Source organism: Diorhabda sublineata, chromosome X, assembly GCF_026230105.1.
Source record: "Diorhabda sublineata isolate icDioSubl1.1 chromosome X, icDioSubl1.1, whole genome shotgun sequence".
Lineage (NCBI taxonomy): Eukaryota > Metazoa > Arthropoda > Insecta > Coleoptera > Chrysomelidae > Diorhabda > Diorhabda sublineata.
In genome coordinates this window covers 33,443,221-33,467,294 of record NC_079485.1, presented here as the reverse complement: position 1 = coordinate 33,467,294, position 24,074 = coordinate 33,443,221, and the positions used below count along the sequence as shown (strand labels likewise).

Below are 24,074 nucleotides of genomic sequence, written 5' to 3'. Positions count from 1 at the left end.
TTCAAGTCAGTACAAGTAGTTGTAGTACTAATATCTAGTAAAATTACAAAAACAATGCTTGGCAAATTCATTACCATATTTCGATTACGATGGGTGTAAGAAATCGCTACAGGAAGAAATACACCTTATACGTTGTAGATGAAGAACAAATGGAGAATGGAAAAAAAGTTTCAATGGTACGTGATTTAATTCGACATTAACACCTATAATAATTCTTAAGTTTAATGAAGTAATATGGGAATAATGTGAAGAGAATTGTTTATAGGTCCAGATGACACTTCTATTTGTTCCGGTCGTACCCATAATAATAATTGAAACAACAGAAAAAATTGTAGTACTCTCCAAATCCTCTAGTGATGACCCTCTTATGTTGTCCTCTTAAGATATATTCTACGTGCATTAGTTCGTTGGAATTTCAATTGTAAATTTGGAACGATCGTAATCAAAATTTTAAGAAATGAGCGGGAGAAGAACTTAACTTAAAAATTCTTCTACAAGTGATATTGTGTTGGTTAATACGCTTTAGTAGAATCACCACATTAAAAAACTACTTACATCTATGTCCAAAAAGACTGAAGCGCAAGATTGGTTGAGAAATTAAGAATTTCATAACGATTTGTTAATGCTCCGAAAAATCAATAATTTATCGACAAATTTGATGTACTATTACCGCTCGATTACCTCCCAAAATAGAACCAATGAAATTAGTTTGAAGTATAATAAAATACTTTGTTGTGGAAGAAAATGCTGAATTCAATTTCAGATTCAAGTGCTCCTGCTATAAAATTTAAAAAAGGTTATAATGAAAGAGAACTGCTTCTAGATAAGATTATTATTGAATTCATCATTATTCTTGAAAATAAGTCTAGAGAAAGTGGGACTAATTCAGAGAAACATTATTTTTAATTAGAAGATAAAAATTCAATACTGAGCATGACAAATCATTTAATTATATATTCTGATTCACTTATAAAAATTGGCATTTTTCAATGTAAAAATAAATAAAGTTGTAGAACTTGATTGATTTTCCATTATATTATAAACCTCAAAAAAATTAATATAGTTTCCATCAGGTATTTCTACTTATGAATAAATATTTATATGTAATATGTTTTTGACATGAAGTATGTCTATTTTTCACAATTAGACATTCAATATAAGCCTTTACGATTAATACGTTACGGATTTTCTGTTTCTAGTCGAGTCATATGTTTTTTATACTCATTTTTAGTAGTCTATATATTATAAACCCATTACATTTCATTTTATGCATTTTCTTAAATTTTTTGAACGAAAGATAGTAGAACATAAACACTGCAAAATAGTGATGAATTCAACTGTGTTTGATGTTTACATTATACTTTATACTATAAATGAATAATGCCTATAAATACGCGTAATTTAATGTCTATCTATTAAATAAAAAAGCCTTTTCGTTATTTGCTTATTATATGTATGTCTCAAAGAAATCAATGTTCACTTTTGATATCCGTGAATAGTAGCTAAATGTCTATTAATTCATGTCGAGTGCCGAATGCCGAGACTGACACAGCGAAACGAGCCGGAGTATAGAGCGTAACATCAATCGACCGATTTCTTTTGAAACACACAAATTCCTAGCCAGAGCCCATACAGTTTATACATCACTCTAATTAATAAATGGCTTCCCAGCATACATAAGATGATTAAAGCCATCATTTTGCTCGCGAGCTCACTCTCTAGACTATATGCCAAACTTACAATGAAAGAAATCTATCATTTTATGATATCTTAGAATACAGAAAATATTGGAGCGGGGAATAAAATTGATACTAATCAAAATTGCATTGAAAATGTTAAATTATAATTACAATCACTTTCACTGAAAGTAATAACTAATTTGTCAAAATATTATTTCTGTAAATATTATATAGTACTGTTAATAAACTAGTGTATCGTTACGAACTCATCCACGACATGGAACGTGAAACCGGTCCTGTTCAGTTATAATAAAAGTTTTGCGAGTACCCCGGTTCGAGAAATTTGTTTGATGATTGTTGTTATATATGTTTTCGTTTTGGAGGCGATTTGTTTATATTCTTTTTTATATGATTTCTAGGAAGGCCTTTTTATTTGTTTGACGGTTTGTTTATTTATGTGTATGTGTATGTATATGTATGAATTATCGAGAAATTCTTTCTGGGTATAAATACTAGTTTGTTTATGAGTTACAAGTCGCCCTGCAGAGGAAAAAAAATTTCTATATCAGGGCCGAATCAAACATTCCAAATTTCCCCAAAAAAAATCCTCCTTATCTTTCCAAACTTTGCCCAACGAATCTCTTTTTCTGAGTTACAAGTCAGTTTATAATTAAAGGTCAGAGTTAACGGAACAAAATAGAAAAATAACCGGTGAATTTGAATAAATTATATAATTTAGTTAAGTATTAATCTTTGACAAAGGAGGAAGTAGCATTATTATTGGTACATATATTAACAAAATGAAATGAATCATTTAAAATGGAACGCACAGCAGAATTACAGAAATATCACGAGAAAAATAAAATGAATGGTTTAATGAAATCTCAAATAGTTTTGAAAGCTAGCCGCCAAAATCAAAGTCAATGATCTAGACGTATTCTAAATGATGTGTTCATATTTTGAAATGTTTTTGTATGAAATATACAGCAGAGGATGGACTTAAAATAATTGAAGCGAATTCATTTATGGGAATATGATTGGTTAGAATTTTAGAATGCCTAGAAATTAAATTAATATGTAGAGTTATATTGAATCAATATAAAGAAATAGAAAATAAAAAACGGAATCATTCTGTTGCTTCTAGTAAAAGCTGTACCATTTCAGTTACACGATGTACCAGCATCCAAAATTTAGTAAATAAGATCCAAACCAATTTGAACTACGCTCAGATCATACAAGAGAGGTGGGAGACACATATTATTGTAATGTTGATCGTATTTATTCACACTCTATTCGTGGGGTGAATTAATAGACACTGATTCTTCCCTTCTTTATTTAAATACTTCAAACTGCACTAACTTATAATATAATTCACTTATCACTTCACTCAATTAACATGAATAATCTATTTAAATTTTACGATTACTTTGCTAATTCTTCTCGTTCACTACGACTATTTATTATAAACTGAACGAAACTGTGCTAGACAAACTCTTTATATGTCCCCAAAGAATTCTAAAAACTTCTAGACAACAAAGAAACAGAACTAATACCTTTCTAGAAATTATTCAAAAGAAACAATGTAAATAAACCGTCTGCTATAATAAAAAATTATATAAAAAGCAAACGTCAAACACCGAATTTTAGAATTCCATAAAAGCCGGACACTTCCGACTGAAGGACCCATTTCACGAACTTGTTCGTAACATTATGAAATAAGCCCGACTACTGCTACCTCTGTACATTTTCGTACCCCCGTAGATTCTTATTCTTATCATTATTGCTCAATTTTAAGACACATCAAAAATGTGTAATATTCCTTTTATTTTTATTAATATTAATACTGACGTTACAACGTTACAACAAAATTATGATCAACGTGAAATCAGTATCCACAAAGATGAAAAAGCTACATAATTGTGTTATCTCTATGCTCCTTTCAATATGAAGGGCCTTACTTGAATAACTTATCGTGACTTAGAGTGACTAAAACAAAGTGAACGAACCGAATACGTGTTCAATACAGACGTGGCATTTTCCTTGAATGTTAAATAGACTACTTTACTGAAAAGTTTCTAATTTCACTTTCTTGCAAAATCTGAAGAACAACTGAGTTGATAGATACATTGGCGATTAAGAATATTACAATGTTAGGTAAGAATGTGAATTATTCGGGTCTGTACATGACGTGACAAATTTTCGTATGAGCTAATAAAGTTATCAACAGCTCATAATCCACATATATAGTGTAGAAGTTGAAACGGAGCTGAAAGAGGAAGCAAGTGAGGAGCCCATTGATGTGTCATTACATATACTGGGAAGCAGCGAATGGCTCTGTCACGTCAAAAAGCATAGGAGCAATGGTGCTGAGACTAAAATAGAAGATAATTTCTCCATTAAGCCCAACGTAGGTCGCTACAGTTTTCATTGATACACTTCTGTGAAAAAAAGTTAAAATACAGGAAAGAAAGTATCGTTCAATAGCTATTTTTGGCAACAGATAGAAGCGCTAGAGGCAGTAGATACTACGGAGGTCAACAACTCTAAGCTAATATGAGATTGTGGTATGTATGCTCTAAATAGACCGAGAAAATGATAGTTTTAATGGTATATTATAAAATCAATAAGTACCTAAAATCTTTTGGGTAAATATAGTTTCTCTTCATCAAAAGAAAAAGCTCCAAAGCACGTTTTATATCATTAATAATATTTAACACAGGGGTGGCATAGGAAAGCTGCATGCAAGAAATTATATGAAAAATTCAACCTCTTAGCTGATAGACTCCATCAAAAGAAATTTGGAGAACAACATCTAGATTAAGAGGATCAAGATAGATCTGAGAAGGTTGGAATTGGAATAGGCCACAAACCACCTCTGACAAATAACATGAGAAATCGTTAGCCTCATTTCCCTAGACTGTGGGATGAAACTTTACATAAGTCGCTCCAATAAGTACTTATTTAGATTTGCTTTATATTTGAGTTGTCCGAAAATGTACATTGGAGGAAACTGTATAGGAAGTATATAGTATATAACTTCTTATACAAAGGTCTTTATAACATTTTTTGCTCTTGATTCAACCAATATGCTTTCAAAATCAATCAGATTCTACTCAACATACCTAGCAAATGCTCACAACATATCAACATCATGCATAACATCCATAAAATTAACTACATATTTATGAATATAAGGAAATATCCTGAGACGGCAAATTACAAATATATTTAAAAGCCAAAATTATTGGGTCATGTTTATTTCAAGGCCCACCGGCACAGCAAATGACGTTAAGTTTATGAAAGGTACAATTTTCTATTTTTGGACGGCGAATGGCGGCCAACAAGCCAGACGTTGTATGGCGAAGAAACCGTCAAGTTCATCAATCGACCTAAATGGTCAACCATTACGTGACGCTGTCTATGGGACACGTCATATATAACATGCAAGATAGAGAAAGTAAAAAAAATCTGTGTAGTTTAATCAGAGATAAACCAACCACTTTTTCAATCAATCCAATTACCTAGATACATCCAAAAAAAGTTTTTTCCCAAGAAATTTCAATTCATTTCAGTTCTATAACCTATCAAGTTTAAATTATTGAGAGAATGAAATATGATTTCATAGCTCAGTACTCAATGTATACGTAAGCTAACGGTAGATTGAGTTGACCTCACTATCACCCCTAATTCACAATACATAATATATATTTATAATTCTAACCAGCTGCTTAGTACACAGAGTTAATATTGTTTTTTATAGCCTAAAGGAAATTCACGGGGAAAAATATTATTTGCATAATACATAACTGATACAATTCGCTTCCAAATTAACAATGTATTCTCACTTTTATCACTTACCCAATCTTTGTACATGATACAAAGACACTCAGATAAAGCAAATTTTGTATTCATACAAAATGATTATTTCTGATAACCAACATCGGTTAAATCTCTTTCAGTGAAAGTGACTATATAGACATTATAGACCAAGCTGAAAGTATTAAAACAATCAATGATATTTAGAATACCATCACAATCAAAGCTGAGTTTTTCAGTCCTTGGCGTGTAACAAAAAAAGTTTCGATCAAGAAACATTTTGCATTTAGTTGTTCAATTATTAATTAAATTATAAGAGCTCTCGATTCGTTATATCTTATATGCTGTAAATTCAGCAAATAAATGTTCCTTAGAACCTTTTTATTGTCAACATACTTTATACTTTTCTTTAATTTCTTATTTCTTAGAACTTCTGATATGTTTATGTTTCTAAATTTTCTTGATTTTTGCTCTCTTCTGTTCTTTATTTTCTTTAAGTCCTTATCATAATATGACAATAAGAAAAATTAATTTTTCCCTAGTCTTTACATCTCAAATATATAACTGTAGTCAATTAAATTATTTGTAGTTTTATTAGAATTTACAAAATAGAATTGTAAATTCACTTAAATTATTAAATCTTTTTTATCATTTATAGCTTTTTCCTTCATATAAATGTGAACTATTTCTAAAAATTTTGTTCTATTTTTTTATCGTATTGATGACCTCTTAAATATGTTATGACATCTTAGTCTATTTTCTAAATACTGATATGTCTGCCCTATGTAGACATCGTCACAATTAGTACAAGGCTTTCTTTATATATAACATTATTTCTTTTGTTTTTTGGTGTTTTTGATTTTAATTATTCAAATATTTCACTAAATTAATTTCATGTTGAGGTTTATATTGAAAAACTTTTCAATAGATTAGTATGCTAGATTACTAGCTTTAGAAATTATAGAAATTATAAATGCATCAAATTATTGTTTCGCACATGACCGCTTATTTATCAAAGTCTACTTTAAAATTTCAGAATACTTGTGCAATTAATTCCGTATCATATCATTAGATTCACTTCATTGGTTGATGGATGCTAAAATGATGTTCTATCATTATCTAGGTAAATAGTCCATACTTCACGATGAAAACAATGAAGTGCATCAACAGTCTAACAATTTTCATCAGTTTTTAGGAGGTTTGAACTAATCATTACATTGATTCGAGTTTTTTTATATAATTTATAAATATAATTTCATTACGTTTCAAGATTTGTGATATTATTCTTTTGAACTATTATTTTCTTTGTATATAGGCATGTACCATTTATCTATCATACTAGTATGGACATCTTTTCAAACAAAGTATGTTTATTTGAATGAAAGGGTGTGCACGAATCTGCCGAAAAGCGACTAGAATTAGAATAAATAACACATTTTTCAGTAATTTCCAGCTACTTTTTCAACTAACAAACACAAACTAGTGAATTGAATAAAACAAATCATATCGAGAGAATGTAGAAAAAATTACCCTTTGAACGGCCCTACAACCCTCGCTTGACATCAGAGACCGTTTCAAAAGCTGAGAAGTCGATTAATGTCACAAGAAGGAAAGTGAAATAGAGCTTAAGTAGCAAGCACATCTGAGTTCCTTGGGAAATAATCTTCTAGGGCCGAGTATCTTACACTTCTGTGGGGTACAGGGACGTTTCAGTAAAAAGTGAATCTTTATTTAAGTTTAAACCTAGACGTTTAATATAATCCTATTTTACTTCACTAGATCTAGGGACTTCATTTTATAAGTGAGATCTTCAAGCTTTGCCGTGATAAGAGATTTTAACAAATACACGATCAAGATAGCAGTTGTAAATCTTTGTGAAATGATAACAAATAATATACATATACTCGTACATATAAAACATATGAAAAAAGTTGTGGTGAAATCTTCAACGAGAAAAGAATAATTACACTTTATTATTTATAAGCAACAATCGTGCTGAAAAAATGATTGAAGAAGGAAAATACAATTTTTGTCAACAAATTTGAGTTATATGCTGTTTTAAAGCCTATAGATAAGGATTCATAAAGTAGATGCTGAACGATATAAGTTTATGAAATAACCAATAGACAAAATAAGTTGACAGAGTACTGCCACTAATGGAATGAACAAACCAGCATAGTATCCATAGATTTTGTTCTAATTTTGTTAAAGAAATTGGCAGAAATTGCATAACAGAGATAAGGAGCTTGGTTTTAAGTTAAATAGAGGATGTATGGACAGCTTTCGTAGTCGAAGAGTTCCATATGCTGCTATAAAGAGAAAAAATCTCTTACCAACGTAATTACGTGGCAGCAGATTAGAATTAAGGTTTCTAAATCAATTATTATTTACTTTATAGTAAATAAACCAGTTAAGAATGCAGATATCCTGTTAATCGATGCCTGCAGTATATTCTTTAACTATGAATTATCTTTTACTGTCTAATTTGATACCATATTTATTACGGTTTCATGAATTTTCCCATATACCCAATTCATGAGTAAATGAACAAAAGATGTGATAATAAAGTTTTATTTCCAAAAAAAAAACTTCAACGACCAATGCTAAGACCGTCTCTGGGATAATTACTATTTAATTTTTATTTAGGCGCAGGAAATTAACTATTAAAGAATACTAAAGAATCAATAGCTGGCAATTCTCAAAAAAAAAACAAGTTTCATAAACGCTCAAAACATGTTTAGATGAAAAAATTGAAACTAAAAACTCACCTATATATGTAATATTGGAAGTTGAATGATGTTTCTCATCAGAAACTGGAAGGTACTTCTCTCTGCAATAAAAGTTAAAATCATAATTCGTAATAAAATCTGAAGGATGCTTAAATTGTGTACTTTATTAGGTATGTTTTTCCCGCCTGATCCTCTTATATGTTGAAATAACATAATACAATTTACAATTTTTTACAATTCATGTACTAAAATTAATATTTGAAAAATCAGTTATATGATTAATGAAAACCTTTGTATCGAAGAACGAAATTTAGTCAAATTTTGATTCCGATATAGCTGATTCAACTAGTTTACTCAATTTAACATGGAATTACTACGTGCTGAGTAACGGATTTCTTTGTTTTAATCCTGTGTTGGTTTCCGAAACTCTCTAATATTTTATAAATAATGTTGATATTCTTTTTTTTGCACATACAAATATACTTATTTCAATTAATTTTGGGTTTCTGAAGAGAATAACTTGGTTATCGGAACACGCATCAGACAGGTGAGTAATAGTGAGTACTGTTATAGTGGTACTGAACATTGTGTGTGTATGTGAATACTTCCGGAATTCCCAACCTAGTCACTTTTCTATATGGTCTTAGCTATTTCTTTTGAAAATTCACTTAAGTGCCTTTCTTGTATATTGGTGCTGTATATACCAAAAATGCGTACCTACCTAGAAAAACTTTTACCACTGTTGGTTATTTCTACAATAATGTGAGGTCACTCCTTAGTGTTAATAACCCATATCTTTGATTCAAGGTACTTTCTTTCCGCACCTATTCTTTAATCGACGAGTTGGTGTACTTACTCTCTTTGACAAAAAACACTACAACATATATTTAGAGGGTTTTCACAAAATCAATACTACGAGAGTGTATTGATACCGATATCTGTTGTCGTATAAATTCTTCTTAATTTTCATTATTGCAAGCTGAAAATGTAATTTTCTGAAGAACTTATGCTGCTACTTTGAAACATAAATAATAAGTAAAGAGCACGTAATATAAGACACCTTTTTGTTTTTGTTGAAGAAAAGAGTAATAATAATGATAACAACTGAAAAAGTCACTTTTTGTTATTTTCAAAATTGGTCTCCAAATATGAGATTGTATGGGTTCCTAATAAAAGACTGTCTCATGTTAGGAAACATAGAAAATAGAAAAACCAAAATAAAATTATTGTTTCTATTCTGCTAAACGTAAAAAACATAAGGACTGAAACTATTACAATACTAAAATCTAATCGAAAAGAAGCTTCTTTTTCCCTTGATTTTTGTCGCACAAATTATGTGCCTTCAACCTTGCCGCATTTATCATGGTACCACATAAAACAAGTACATACATCCCACTTTTCACCTCGAGTGTCTTCGGACAACTTTCCTCGACAAAACAAACATTCAGCAACATTGTCATCCTCTTCATCAGTCGAGTCGTCATAATGTACGAAGTCTCTAAATCTGAGCTGCTTGATATTATTTCAGCCTTTTTGGTACTTTTGGTACTTTTTGATACTTTGGTACTTTATCCGCTGTTCCTGAAGACTTTGGTTTTTCAATTTTGTGTTATTCTTAGTTTCTTTGTGATTGATTCTTCCAAGTTTTTCTTGTATGGAGAAGATGTTATTAAACTAACTTTGCCTTTCCATCCACTATAATTTGCACCATGATGGGAAGACGTTGATGGTATTGGACAAACTTCTTTTGGAGAGACAAGCAAATCATCTTTACCAGACTTGATCTTGATAGAATCAGATAATGCTGCGGAAATTGCTATATATTTCTTACACTTAGGAAAATTCAAGAGCCTAATCTAAAGTACGCTCATTTTCATTATTAGTTCTTTCCTGTTTAAGCGAGTTTTGTTCTTCTTCCAAAAAGTTGGTATCCCTGAAGAAATTTTTTTTGCAAGGAAAGAGACCTGTTTTTAAGTCTCTATTTCTTCAGCGTAATATGTTTTAAATGGTCCCATGAAACCCACATCAAGTAGCTGCATCTGATAGGTAGCATGTGACGGTAAGCACAAAATTGAAACATAATTTTCTCTGGCCATGTCAATGATTCCTATGTTTCTTGTATGGGAATAGTGACTATCCAGCACTAATAAAATTGGATTATCTTTGATTGATCTAGTAAATTTGATAAAATGTGAAAACCACTGTGTAAAAATATTGGCCTGAATCCATCCAGATGAATGGCAAGCCCATATTGCTACAGTAGGTGCACCTTTCATAAGATGTTCTGCCATGTTTTTACGAGGAAACACTAATAAGGATGGAACCAAAGTACCAGAAGCATAGATATAACAACGTTAAGGAGTTTTCCTCTCTCTTGAGATGTTATTGCAAGGTTTAATAGTCTGTATGGAGAAAAATTTCCATCTCCTTTTCAAATATTTCGAAAAATTGTGCAACGTTTTCGGCATTAAATACCTTAAATCCTGTAACTAATATTACCTGTGGTGTTCGTACCGATAACTGTGGGTGTCTGGTTAAAAACCCTTGAAACCATTTTTACCGCGTACATCTTTCCTTTACTGGAAGGATGCTACAAAAAATGACTTAGGAATTGTTAAAAAATAAAAGCGCTCCAAAGATATCTCATATTAAGATCCTCGTTGTATCTCATATTATTATTTTATGAAAAAATGACTTACATATCATTTTTTCAAATGCCACACAGGTTTTATGCGTTTTATTTATTTAAGACAATAAACCAACTCTCACACCACAAATGAAATAAGTGGAACCCTAATTTTCTTACCTTTTTAACAAAAAAATCACGTCAAATGGAACACTAATAAAACTTTGATCTTCCACAAATGCATAAAGCTATATGCACGTGCTGTGTTTTACAGCAAATAGAATCAATTCAAATAATTTCATAAATCACCTTCCTATAAAATTATTGGTGCTATCGCAAGGTGGCGACTTGAGCTAAGTTTTCTTGCTGGAACACCTGAACTGAAATTATGGTCAAGTACAATATAATAAATATGTATATATGTATATATATATATATATATATATATATATATATATATATATATATATAAATTTTTTTACTCCGTTTTCACATCTCACAAGGATTTTGAATAATGATTACTCTTTGTCAGAATGAGTTTGTTTATAACAATAGTAGCGATTGTACAATTTCACTCCATTATTACTGAAAAGCGTTCCATGGTTATTGGTCAACCGTTCACAGTATATCAAATTCAAAATTTCAGTTATAGAATAATAATTAACTAGTTCATTGATCCAGTCGCTTATCAGAACCATTTCTATCGATGCAATTATTTTATCATCTTTCAATATTATGCTAAAATCGGATAATATGTGACGTCCTAGTATAATTTTCATAATATCATTGCAACAAATTGAATATTATTGGGTTTTTGCAAACTTTATAAACCAATCTTATATTTTTTTAGAATTAGGTTGTCTGTCAAGCATATACTCTCGCAACAACCATTGCTTATGCTAGATATTCAAAACACATAGTCATATCAAATGCATTTCCATTTGTATATTAATGTATTATGAAAGGGTGAGAGTGCACACATACCAATTTGATATGACAGAGTAACTGAAAAGTGGTCGAACACAAAACACAATAATTTCAATAATTTCTATAGATTTGATATGAGGAACAAAGGAATTGATGCATAATACTAAGGATGCGTGAAGAATAATCACACGATACAAAAGGAAAACAATACAACAAACACAGTCTGCAGATTGAGAACATTTAATAGAAAAATCACCAAGTAGTAAGTACGGCAATTGAATTTGTATAACAGCAATTCCTAATGCTGTTGAGCGCGTTTCGATTGGTCAGTCTGCTACAATAGCGAGTTACGTTAATGAACATTGTTCATTGAGCTTTATTGCAACGCAATCCAGGCACTTCGTAAAACATATAAATATTGTAAACTTGTAATAGTATCAGATTTAGTTTTGTCAATATATTGAATATAAGTTTCTCAACGTGTAATTCGTTTTCGCGCAGTACGTAGGATATTTCTGAAATTTACGTAACGCACGGGAAATTTTTCGTTTCAACGATTAACCGGAATATTCGAATTTGTGTACGGAAACTACTGTGAATTCGAGTGCATATCATAAAAACTACAAATAGTTCGAGTGGACATCGAGCGATTTCAGTGGACGACACTATTGAAGAACTTCAGAAGAGCTAGAAAACGAAGACCACGATTTTCCTGGGTTAGGAACTAACATCGTTCAAACTTTTAGGACCCCTAGAATATGATAGCTTCAGTTCTAACGTAAGTGCTCATTATTATTTACTTTTTCCACATTGAATAAATTAGTAGTTACACGAATAAATGAAAATCGTTAATATATTTTGCTAGCGAATTTAAAGTAGAAAACATAAATATATTATTTGAAAACATTTTAGTTTACGACCAAGCGAAGATAATAATTTTGAAAATAGTTCTAGTGAAGATAGTTTACAAAATAGATTTAAAAATGACCACATCAGGTCTAAACTACCAATTACTTAAATTATATTTAGATTCAATTCCAAATTTTGATGGAAACCCTCACTCGCTTAATATATTCATAGGTAATTGTGAAAGTTTTATTTCTGTGTTTGCTAGTAATTCAGATACACATTTTTACTTGAAGCTATTATAGGAAAATTAACAGATAGAACTCAAATATTAATTGGTTCGCGCACAAAATTAAAAACTTGGGATGAAATCAAACAAACTTTAAATTTAAGTTTTGGAGATCAAACGAGACAATAATTATTTGGTTCAAGATCTTATTAACCTAAAACCATTTAAGAGTGAAACCCTTTACAATTTTAATATGCGATGCCAAGATTCTAGGAGCCTCATTATCTCTAAATTAAACACTTTACATTTAGACTTAAGTGAGAAAAGATTACATCTTAAGAACTACCATAATTTAGCTTTAAAAACTTTTGTTCGTGGCTTACCTTTACCTATACACATTAACATACGTTTACGATCACCTGAAAGTCTAGAAAAGTCAATGAGCTTAATTGTAGAAGAAGAAAACTTCTTGTACTCTACTCAAATATTGAGTAATTTGAATTCAAATGTGTCATTCAAACCTTGTTTAAGAGTTACACCTACTAGAACGCAAAATCTCAATCATTATCCCACAAATCATAACAATGTACAATCATTTCAACCTAATTTGATAACGCATCTCCAACATCCGCCGAGGTATACACAACATTCTCCCACAAATCAGTCTTACAGTTATTTGTGTCCAAATTACGATTATCCAACTCAAGTCATCCATTTCACAAACCAAAATTACAAACCGGTACAAAAACCCTCACAACCACCACACAATTTTAATCAACCTCAAAATATTCGTCTTAACAATCAAGTAGTGTATATTGCATTGTTAAATATTTTTAAATTACAGGAGTCTTACAAATTTTATCTTTTCAAGTTTAGTGTAAAATTTTATGGAATCATAGGTATAGATTTACTTAAAGAATGAAATGCTACTGTTAATCTTAGTGAAAAGCAAATCATCACTCCTAATGCAATTATTTCTCTAATATTTGGTACAGATGATGATAAAAATATAAAAAATTATTCTTTAATAATACGAGGTCGTACTTATGAAGTTGTAAAATTACCAGTTAATGATAAAAATGGCATTGGAATATTAGATTACGAATAGTTATGTAATGGTCTTGCAACCCAAAAGCATTAGTAAATATAGTCAATAATTTTGCAATAGCCACAATAATGAATTCAAATGAGAACCCTGCCAAGAAAGATATTTATGAACCTTTTAACATTGGACCCTTGAATTTAGTTGAGGTAAATTTTTTAGAGGAAATGGAAGTAGAATCAGAAATAAACTTAGATAACTACAATGATAATAAATTGAAAGAAAATTTAAAAAATATAAGGTTAAATCATTGCAATAGAGAAGAAAAGGGAGCGTTAAGAAAACTTTGTTATGAATATAGAGACATTTTTTATTGTGAAGGTATTCCTTTAAGTTTTACTGAAAAAATAAAATTAAGTTAACCAAAGATAGTCCAATATACACTAGCTCTTATCCGTTCCCGGAAATTCATCGAGAGGAAGCGAGGAGACAAATGGGAAAAATGTTGAAAGATGGTATTATAGAAGAATCTACTTTTCCGTTTTCTGCTCCTATTTGGATAATCCAAAAGCGATCAGATACTTCCGGCAAGGAAAAAAGGAGACTGTAAATAGATTACCTCAAACTAAATGAAAAAACCATTCAAAACGTTATCCAATCCCAAAAATAAGCGAGATCATGGACAGACTAGGAAGAGCTAACTATTTCATATGGCTTCCACCCATAATGCCCCATCCACATTTCAAAGCGTATTGAACAACGTATTACGAGGACTTACTGACGAAACCTGTATTGTTCACCTTGACGATATCCTAATTTACAGTACTTCTCTTCAAGAACACATACAGAGAGTTAAACAAATATTTGACAGACTGAGAAAATTTAACGTGAAGGTACAACTCGACAAATCCAAATTCCTTCAAAAATCTATTGTATACTTAGGTCATATAATTACATTACCCCCAAAGAGTACAAACTAATCCCGTGAAAATTCTGTAATCAAAAACTTTCAGATTCCCAAAACCCAAACCGTAGCCAAAAGTTTCTTTGGACTTCTTGGATATTACCGCTCTTTCATACCAAATTTTGCCAAACTGACCAAACCCATGACGAAATGCTTGAAAAAAGCCTATAGCTTACGCCTCACGTACCCTGAACGATCCAGAAATCAATTACTCTACGATTGAAAAGGAATTACTCGCAATCGTATGGGTTTGCAAACACTTTCGACCATATTTGTATGGATGACAGTTTCCCATATATACTGGCTTTTCAAGTGAAAAGAACCCAACGCAAAATTAGTGACATGGCGTTTGAAATTAGAAGAATTCGACTATAATACATTTTACAAACGTGGATCTGCTAATGTTGTATCTGACTATCTAAGTAGAATACCAATTAACGCTTTAGAAACCGATTCAATTATTAATAACCCTGGTGACGCAAATGACGAAATTTTAGAATTCGAAAACTCTTTAGAAAGAGAAAACAATTTTACCGATGAGCAAAATGAATCAAAAATAAATATTGTCTCAGAGATACAATTACAGCCTCCTAAAAATACTACTAATATACCTCCAAATTCACGAGACGAACTTAATACACCTGAACCTGACCGGACGAAACCTTCTACCCCTAAATCCAATTCCTCAACTATTCATTCAGCTTTTGAAACCATTAACCAAGGAATTCCTATATAAGATAAAATTATTAATGAGTTCATCAAATTTTATATATCCAAATCTATATCAAAAACTAGATATATCTCACGATACATACGAAAATCACAAGATCACAAAAGTTAAAATTCCAAAAAATGACATCGAACGTTTTATAGTTTTATATTCCAATTTTTAGTAGAGAACACAGACCTTAGCACACATTGGATTTTGATCACCCCGTATAGTGTTATAGTCAAACAAAGCTGCAACAAAAACATTACAAACTTTCCTGTGAACGGTAGTTATATAATCGAACTAAATAACTAATGTGACATTTTAATAGAGAATTTTAATCTGCAAACTTTTAAATCTAAAGTGCCCAAATATAAAAACATTGATTTACCCAAATTAAAAATTCATACAAAAATTTTACCCCAGATAGATTTAACCTGAAACCTGTGTATTTGGATGGATAAATTAGTTAGCCATTCATTTTCAAAGTATGAGCTTTTATTCAATTCTATTATATCTAATAATTAAAATAAGAAGAAAGAAGAATCAACCCGAACGAGAAACAGCGAACATGCCGAACTCTGGTCCATCCCTATAAGTTCTCTCTTAGGGCGGAGGAGTTACATTAATGAACATTGTTTATTAAGCTTTATTGCATAACGCCGAAGAGGCACTTTGTAAAACTTATAAATATTGTAAACTTGTAATAGTATCAAATTATGTTTTGTCAATTATTGAATAAACGTTTCTCAACGAGTAATTCCTCTTTTAAAAAGGCCTTCTCGAAGTTTAGTAACGTAATTAGCAACTTTAGTGATAATATGCTAGCAGTATCTATCATAAAACATGAATATATAGCAATGCATTAAGTCCTGTTTCTAATTGACAAATAGTTCCACAGCTCAGAAAGTATTGAGATATATCTATGTAGATATATAGATGTTTGCAATTGGTTTCAGAAGGTAGAAGTAGGCTGGAATACTGAAATATATGGAACGATATGGAAATAGAGAGACCTGTAAAATGTGTCATTTTACTTCAACTCATTTGTTTTTCACCTCATGACAAAGCACTGTGCCAAATGCTTTTATTTAACAAAATTTTGGCCGCTAAAAATATTTCGCTCTGTTTACATTTCCTTTATTAACAATATTTAGCTTCTGGTTTTCCACTAAAATGGAAAATTTTCTGAAAAAAAAGTTCAATTCGATTGAGGCATTGAGATAACAAAGAAATGGTAGCTTTAAGTCAATGTAGAAGCCTTAAAGAAAGGCTCCCACTAAATTCACGAAGTTATGATAGGTGTATTGCTAGCCAAGGATGGTACGTTTATAGGAGTTAATTCAAATTTTATACTTTAATGTAAATATCTTCAGTACGATGATTATTTCTTTTCTGCAATCTTAATTGTGATTTAATTCGTAAAAACGTATTTTTTAAACGATAGATTATGTCATGAACTGAAGATATGGGAATGTTTGTAGGATTTTCTCGTGCCGCTGAAACTACACTTCTTCCCAAACTATAGGATACACATAATAGCTAATAATTTTTAATTTCAGACAATGATTATTTTATAATTGAAACTATTTTTCACAACAAATATATTTTTAAATGGAACTATTTAACCTTTTAGTAAATATTAACTTAGCTTAAAAACTAACAGCTAAATGAGAAAACTGTTTTTTTAATAATTACAGATAAACCCTGTGTATCGAATACAGTTGTATAAAAAGTTATTGGAATGAAAAGCCCTTTCTATTATAAAATCATTTTGTAGATGCTAATGTTGGAATATTCAAAGTAAGTGTTTTGTCTCCTTAATAGCTGTGGACTGGAGCAACGGATTGTGTAATGAGTAGGCGGAACGCACTAACGGGCCTGACTCGCAATCCCAAAATGGTATTTGGCAAATTTCCGAACGGGCGACTAAAATTAATTCCTCTCTTCTCAGACATCAATTTATACAATCCCTGCAGTGACATTTATAAGTCAGGAGTGTATTGTTATCCAGAAGTAACCACGCTATATCGGGTGCAGAGTAGTTAAAAGCTGCGCGGGAGGTACTCATCAACCCAATCTCAAGAGACATGGCGCTTTATCTCTTTTGTTTCTTCGACATCGACATCGAAACAACGGTCTCGTCTCTGTTTCACTCATCTCGGTCACACGTTGAAATTCACGAATCCCATTCAAATTGAGAATCCCATATTTTAGGTCTATTTGATACCCTAACGAGCTGAAAATAATACCAACCCGGATATATCTTCAATTAAATGGAACAACCAAACTTGCACAAACATTTACTCAGAATATAAATGATAGAAATTGAATGAAGTAAAAAAAATAATAAATATATTTCTGAAAAATCAGTAAAAAAATTTTATTAAATTGAGGATCTACATAGAGCAATATTAATTTGAAATGACTGAATAATATTCCATCAATAACTGAAATTAAGTGACAAAAGCACAGGAATAGACTTGGTCCACAACATATTTGAACTTTAATTCATGTTATTCTTTGTCTAGAAAAGATCAGTGATAAAGTTTAGCTGATACATCTATCCAACTATCAGATTATAAATTTAGATGCTTAGCTATCCAAAGAGCAAAAACTGCAATTAAAGGAAATAATTATCCAGAAAAAAATTATAAACAACACTAAAATGATAAATTAAGAGAAATAAAAGGATATGTAAATACCATTTTCAATTAAGCAACATAAATATATATATATATATATATATATATATATATATGTGTGTGTGTGTGTGTGTGTGTGTGTGTGTGTGTGTATTGTAACGAAGTCTTTGTCAGTTGTATTATGAGCGGTGGGAAAGTGGCAATGAAACACCAAAGTGGGCTAACATTAGTATCTTTTCGATCTATCCGATTTTTCGAATCCTTATGTATTCATCGTCTGGGACAGAGATTATGGTCAAATACAATATAAGAAATATGTATAAATGTATAACAATAATAAAATTTTTTTACTAACAATAATTAATTGAGATTTGTGGTGGCGTCAAGTTGCATAAATTCAAATTTTAATTTTATAAGATTCAAAATTCAATATTCCAAGTGACGTTGATAGAAAGATTGATTACTTGAAATATTGATTCTGGTTACTATAGGAATTTTTATTAATTTTCAATTTGTTAGATTATGAATATCATTGAATTTTCATAGGTTAGATGAGGATAAGTCGTAGTGAATGATGTTCAATATTGATTGCTTAATTTATGTAACAATAAATTTCAATAGGCTAGGTCGTTATGAATGTAGTTGAATATTTATTGTTTAGAATATAAATGTCAAAAAATTTTATAGGTTAGGTCATTATACGTAAAATTTATAGGTCAGGTGTTGGTTGTTAAAGGCCTTGAATTTTTATATTATTTGTTTTTTCAAAATCTAAAAGATATGTATAAATTACTGAAAAATCATTACCTTTTCTTGATAAGCAAGTTATTAATAAATAGTAAAATTAATAAAAATCGAAATGAACTGTCCCATTCACTATCTGACATAGACCAAGATGAAATTAGACATGAATCACAAAGTTTTATGTTATATGAATATGAATGTCTAGTTCGTTTTCAAAATTATCTAGCAGTTTAACGTAGACCCAATTTTTGGATGCCTCATAAAAAAAATCAAGAGTGGTAAGATCCAGTGACTTTCAAGTTGCTTTTGTTGTTTGTTCTCTAAGACTTCCTTTTCTTATATATTTCTTTCGAAAACAAAAATGGTATTATTTATGAATTTTGTACATTACTTTATAATAAATTCATTCCAATAGATTGTTTGCAGAGAGGGTAACTGTAGGAATAAAATTGTAAGTAGTAATTATTGACTTCGGGTATTTTATGGGTTGGAGATAATGTAGTTGTGTACTGCTAATGTATTGGAAACACAATACCAACTAGTTACAATTAATCTTATATATGTGATCCGTGACCTTGGAAGTATTATATATTAAAGAAATAATCTCTTGATCTTGATTTTTTGACAAAGCCTTGACTTTATTGAGAGTATATAACATTATGAAAAATTTAATTTTATCCATAATTATTAGAATAAATTTTTTCTTTCTTGCACATGCTTACAAAAACCGAATTTTGACCATTTTGAATCTACATGTTAAAATGTTGACCAGTGCCTTAACGTATACAGAAGTGTTATCATTTCATGTGTGATGTAAGGATATAAGGATATATGTTAATAATAAGTCAAGGCTGATAAATTACTACTTTTGATTGGAACACTTCTAATGTCACTTAGTATACTAAAATAAATGCTCAGCAAAACTGATTTTATATAAACCTCTTATTTATTTTCTGCGAAAACCGCAGATTTCAGCACATTTCAGTCCGGAAGTATATGGAGCAGATAACTTTTTAATCATTATTTATGCTATGTATCTGTTTTGCTTAAAATTGAACTATAGTTTTCTAATTTTTGAATACAGGTTAAATGAATAGATTTTTCGATTTCTGTATTTAACGGTGTACATTACTTTAGCATAGTTCCATATAAGTAATTGATTGCATGTATTCTGTTAATTAAGTTCAGAAATGTTCCAAAAACACCATATGTTATCAAACTCAATATATACCTCTTAGATTTGTTCAAGGTGTTTGCGTTTGTAGATTACATTTTAAAGTCAATCAGAATAAGTGATTTGCGCAAAATTATAGCCCGTTTCTGGAAAATTGCAAGGGATTATTGGCTCATATATAAACCAGAGAACTAATTTACCCTGTGACGCCAAAAAATCCACTAGGTCACGCTTTTACTCTAAATTGAAGAATGATGGTTCAGAAAATACATATTTTGCAAAGATCAGACAATATTGGGATATGCCTTGGTGTGTTATAATAGTATTCATAATTTCTTACAAATATGAATATATATTTTTGATATATATATTCTTGAGATATATATATATATATATATATATATATATATATATATATATATATATATATAAATTTCTTCTCATATATTAATGAATCTCAATATTCTTGATTTTTTCTTCTGTTTTAAAATTAGTTTTTTTTGATAATTTTTACAAAAAAGATAGATTTTGACGTTACAACTTTTCTTTATCAAAGAATTTTGATAAAGAAAAGGACTGAAATATATATATATATATATATATATATATATATATATATATACATTACTTCTGTATACGTTTATAATAAGGATAAAATCAACTTACAACTTTGTTATAATAAGAAAATTTGATTTTTCCTTGCTCCCTATATCTCAAATATATAGCAGTAATCAATTTAATTATTTGTAGAATTTGAAAAATAGAGCTATAAATTTTGATTTCATTCTTATTTTGATATTCATGATGAAGGTGAAAGGTAAGAAATTTGTATAAGCAATAATAAAATTTTACTTATAATAATTAGTTAAGATTTTAGGTGGTTTTGAATAGTATTAAAGCTTCTATAAATTTTTAATTTCATAATATTCAAAATTCAACATTCAAATTGACGTTCATAGAAATATTGATTAATTTAAATATTGATTCTGCATACAATAGGAATTTTTATTAATTTTTAATTGGTTAGATTATGAATGACATCGAATTTTTATAGGTTAGATAAAAATAAGTTGTAGTGAATGATGTTCAATATTGATTGGTAAATTTATGGATAGCATTAAATTTCAATATGGTAGATCGTTATGAATGTAGTTGAATATTTATTGGTTAGAATATAAATGTCAAGAAATTTTATAGGCTATGTCATTATAAGTGAAGTTGAACTCTATAGTTAGGTAAGGTTAGTTGTTTATTGAATTTTTATAGAATTTGTTTTTTCAAAATCGGTTATTTAAATCAGTTTTCTTACTGATGTATTGATCATTTTGGGCAAAATATGTTGTTTCTGAAAATAGATGTTTTTTGTGGTTTTTTTCAGTTTTCAAGTTTCACGTATTTCATATACTATGCTAGGCAATTTAATCATTGGTGTTTTATCTTTTACTTTGTTAAATAAAGATTGAATATTAAGGGTTTGACGCTATTTTAACATTATACTGTTTAAAGGTTCCACAAAGTTTGGTAACTGATTTTATATATGGTAAAGGTGTATAAATAGATGAGATAGAAATGTTAGAAATGACGTTTGAAAATGATGATTCAATGTTTATGTCAGTGTCATATGTATTCTACAAAATTCGTTTTTAAAGGTATGGAGGTGGTATACAAATATTATTCAAGCGAACGAAAATATTACAATACGAGGATGTATTGATATGTAGTTAGCCTAGACCAGTTCCATGCATAAACAAAATATTTACCATAGAAACGAACAATAGAAGAAGTTACAGTGTAATCATGATTAATTTTTTGGATAAGGATAGAACAATAACTGAAGATTACTATTCGACATTACTGACCACTCTAAGGGAAAAAATTAAAGGGAAAAGACGCGGAAAGCTATTCAAAAGTGTTTTGTTTTTGCATGACAACGCCCCTGCACACAAATCTCATGTTGCCATGCAAAAAATTCGTGATTTAGGGTTTGAATTACTAAAAAACCCCCCTTATTCAGCAGGTTTGGTTCCGTCTGACTATCATCTCTTTCCTCAACTGCAAAAAAGTTTAAAAGGTTGTAAATTTTTTTCCAACGAGGGGGTAATAAAAGCTGTGGAGGACAGATTTGTAAAACAATAAGAAACAATTTTTGGAAAGGTCTAGAGACGTTGCAACTCCGCTGTAATAAATGTATCCAATTAAGAGGAAAATATATGACATTGATATTCTGTTTGATTTTGTAGTAGGCTAAGAATTTTTCAATATATTCTCGTATAACTCCAAAATCAATTATGATATAGAATCTCTTTTGAGTACTAATACTTGTCAAACATTGATGAGTAGATTCATTCTTCCTAGTAATAATGTGATATTCTACGAAGGATTTTGTTTCCTATGCAAACACAATTTGTCTTTATTGATAAATTATGGTAATAGAGGTAAAAATTGTTTAGGGGCATCTCACATAAAGTACTTAAAAAATCATGGAATATAGAAAGATTTTTACAAAGGTAAAGTTTTTACTTATATGTCTAAATTAATGAGTATTATTTATTAACATTGTATTGTTATATCTTAGTCACAATGTTTACCTTCGTTTCTGTGGATATAGTTGTTGTTTCTTACTCATGTTCAAATCATGTTTGAGTAATATCCACTACTTTTCTATCCATACATAATATACTTCTGTTTTAGAAACTTGATTATTCATTATCTTGATATGAGATATTTAAGAAGAAAATTGTATATTTTGTTATAGGACAATCACTAGTTTAGGAAGCACGCCAACTAAGTACTATCTACAGCCAATAATTGGAAAAATTGCTATTCCAATAATTATAGTCTACTGCCAATAACTGGATAGTTTATACTACGCAGAGATCATAATACTATATATATATCCCAAATTTGGAAAAAAAATTGATTGTCCCCAAACTTTAAAATCAAAGAATTAGGATTAGGTGTAGGTAATATTCCTATTTAGTAATGTTAAATGTATGCCTTACATACAACATAAATGGAGCTGTATAAGTGAAAATTGCAAACTTAATAAAGAAACTGTATTAGAATTAATAACATTCATTTTCAATTATATATATATATATATATATATATATATATATATATATATATATATATATATATATATATATATATATATATATAAAACTCCTGTTTAAGTAATTTCTTGGCGCTGCAGCAAAATTAACAGATGTCCCATCATCTTGGACAATATAAGAAATATGTATAAATGTATAACAATAATAAAATTTCACTTACAATAATTGATTAAGATTTTCGGTGGTTTTCAATTGTATTAATTCTTGTAAAAATTTTCAAATTCATAGAATACAAATTTCAATAATGAAAACCACCGAAAATGTAATTAATTATTGTATTTTTATTATTTTTATACATTTATACAAATTCCTTATATTGTATTTGGCCATAATTTCAGTTCAAGACAATGGTGCATCTGTTCATTTTTCTGCAGCGACAAGAAATTACTTAAACAGACGTTTTTGAGAAAATGGATTCGTCGGGGTGGACCCAATTGTTGGCATCCAAGATCACCTGATTCAAATTTTATCGATTTGCTTATATGGAACTGTATGAAGTACTTAGTGTAAGAAACAACAAAAGTGACAACTAACCCTGACAGCGCGGCACTGGATAAATTTTTCCAAAGTTTGTTTATGTCAAAATATTACTTCATTAAGGTGCATATTAGTTACAAAATTTGAAAAAAAATTAAAGGCGTTCTTGATTTATGGCAAATTTTTTATTTCGATTTAAAATTTTTAACACCCTATATACTATAACCTAGACCCCATAAGGGTTCGTATTACTATTTCAGCATGAATCATTTATTAAGATATCTCTGTGGTAGAGCGTTGTAGGTAGAAAATAGAAACACCCTCTATATATTTTAAATAATAAAACAACGA

The 24,074-nt window shown here is 29.8% G+C and overlaps 1 protein-coding gene across 3 annotated transcripts in view; it reads right to left on the bottom strand.

Annotated features, from left to right (window-relative positions):
• The window catches only part of LOC130451732 (lachesin-like), a 272,197-nt gene that overhangs the window by 190,897 nt on the left and 57,226 nt on the right, over nt 1-24,074 (bottom strand). For all 3 annotated transcript variants that reach the window (XM_056790946.1, XM_056790945.1, XM_056790947.1), the window contains exon 2: nt 8,264-8,325. The gene's annotated coding sequence lies outside the window, so the exon portion shown is untranslated. The remainder of the gene's footprint in view (nt 1-8,263; nt 8,326-24,074) is intronic.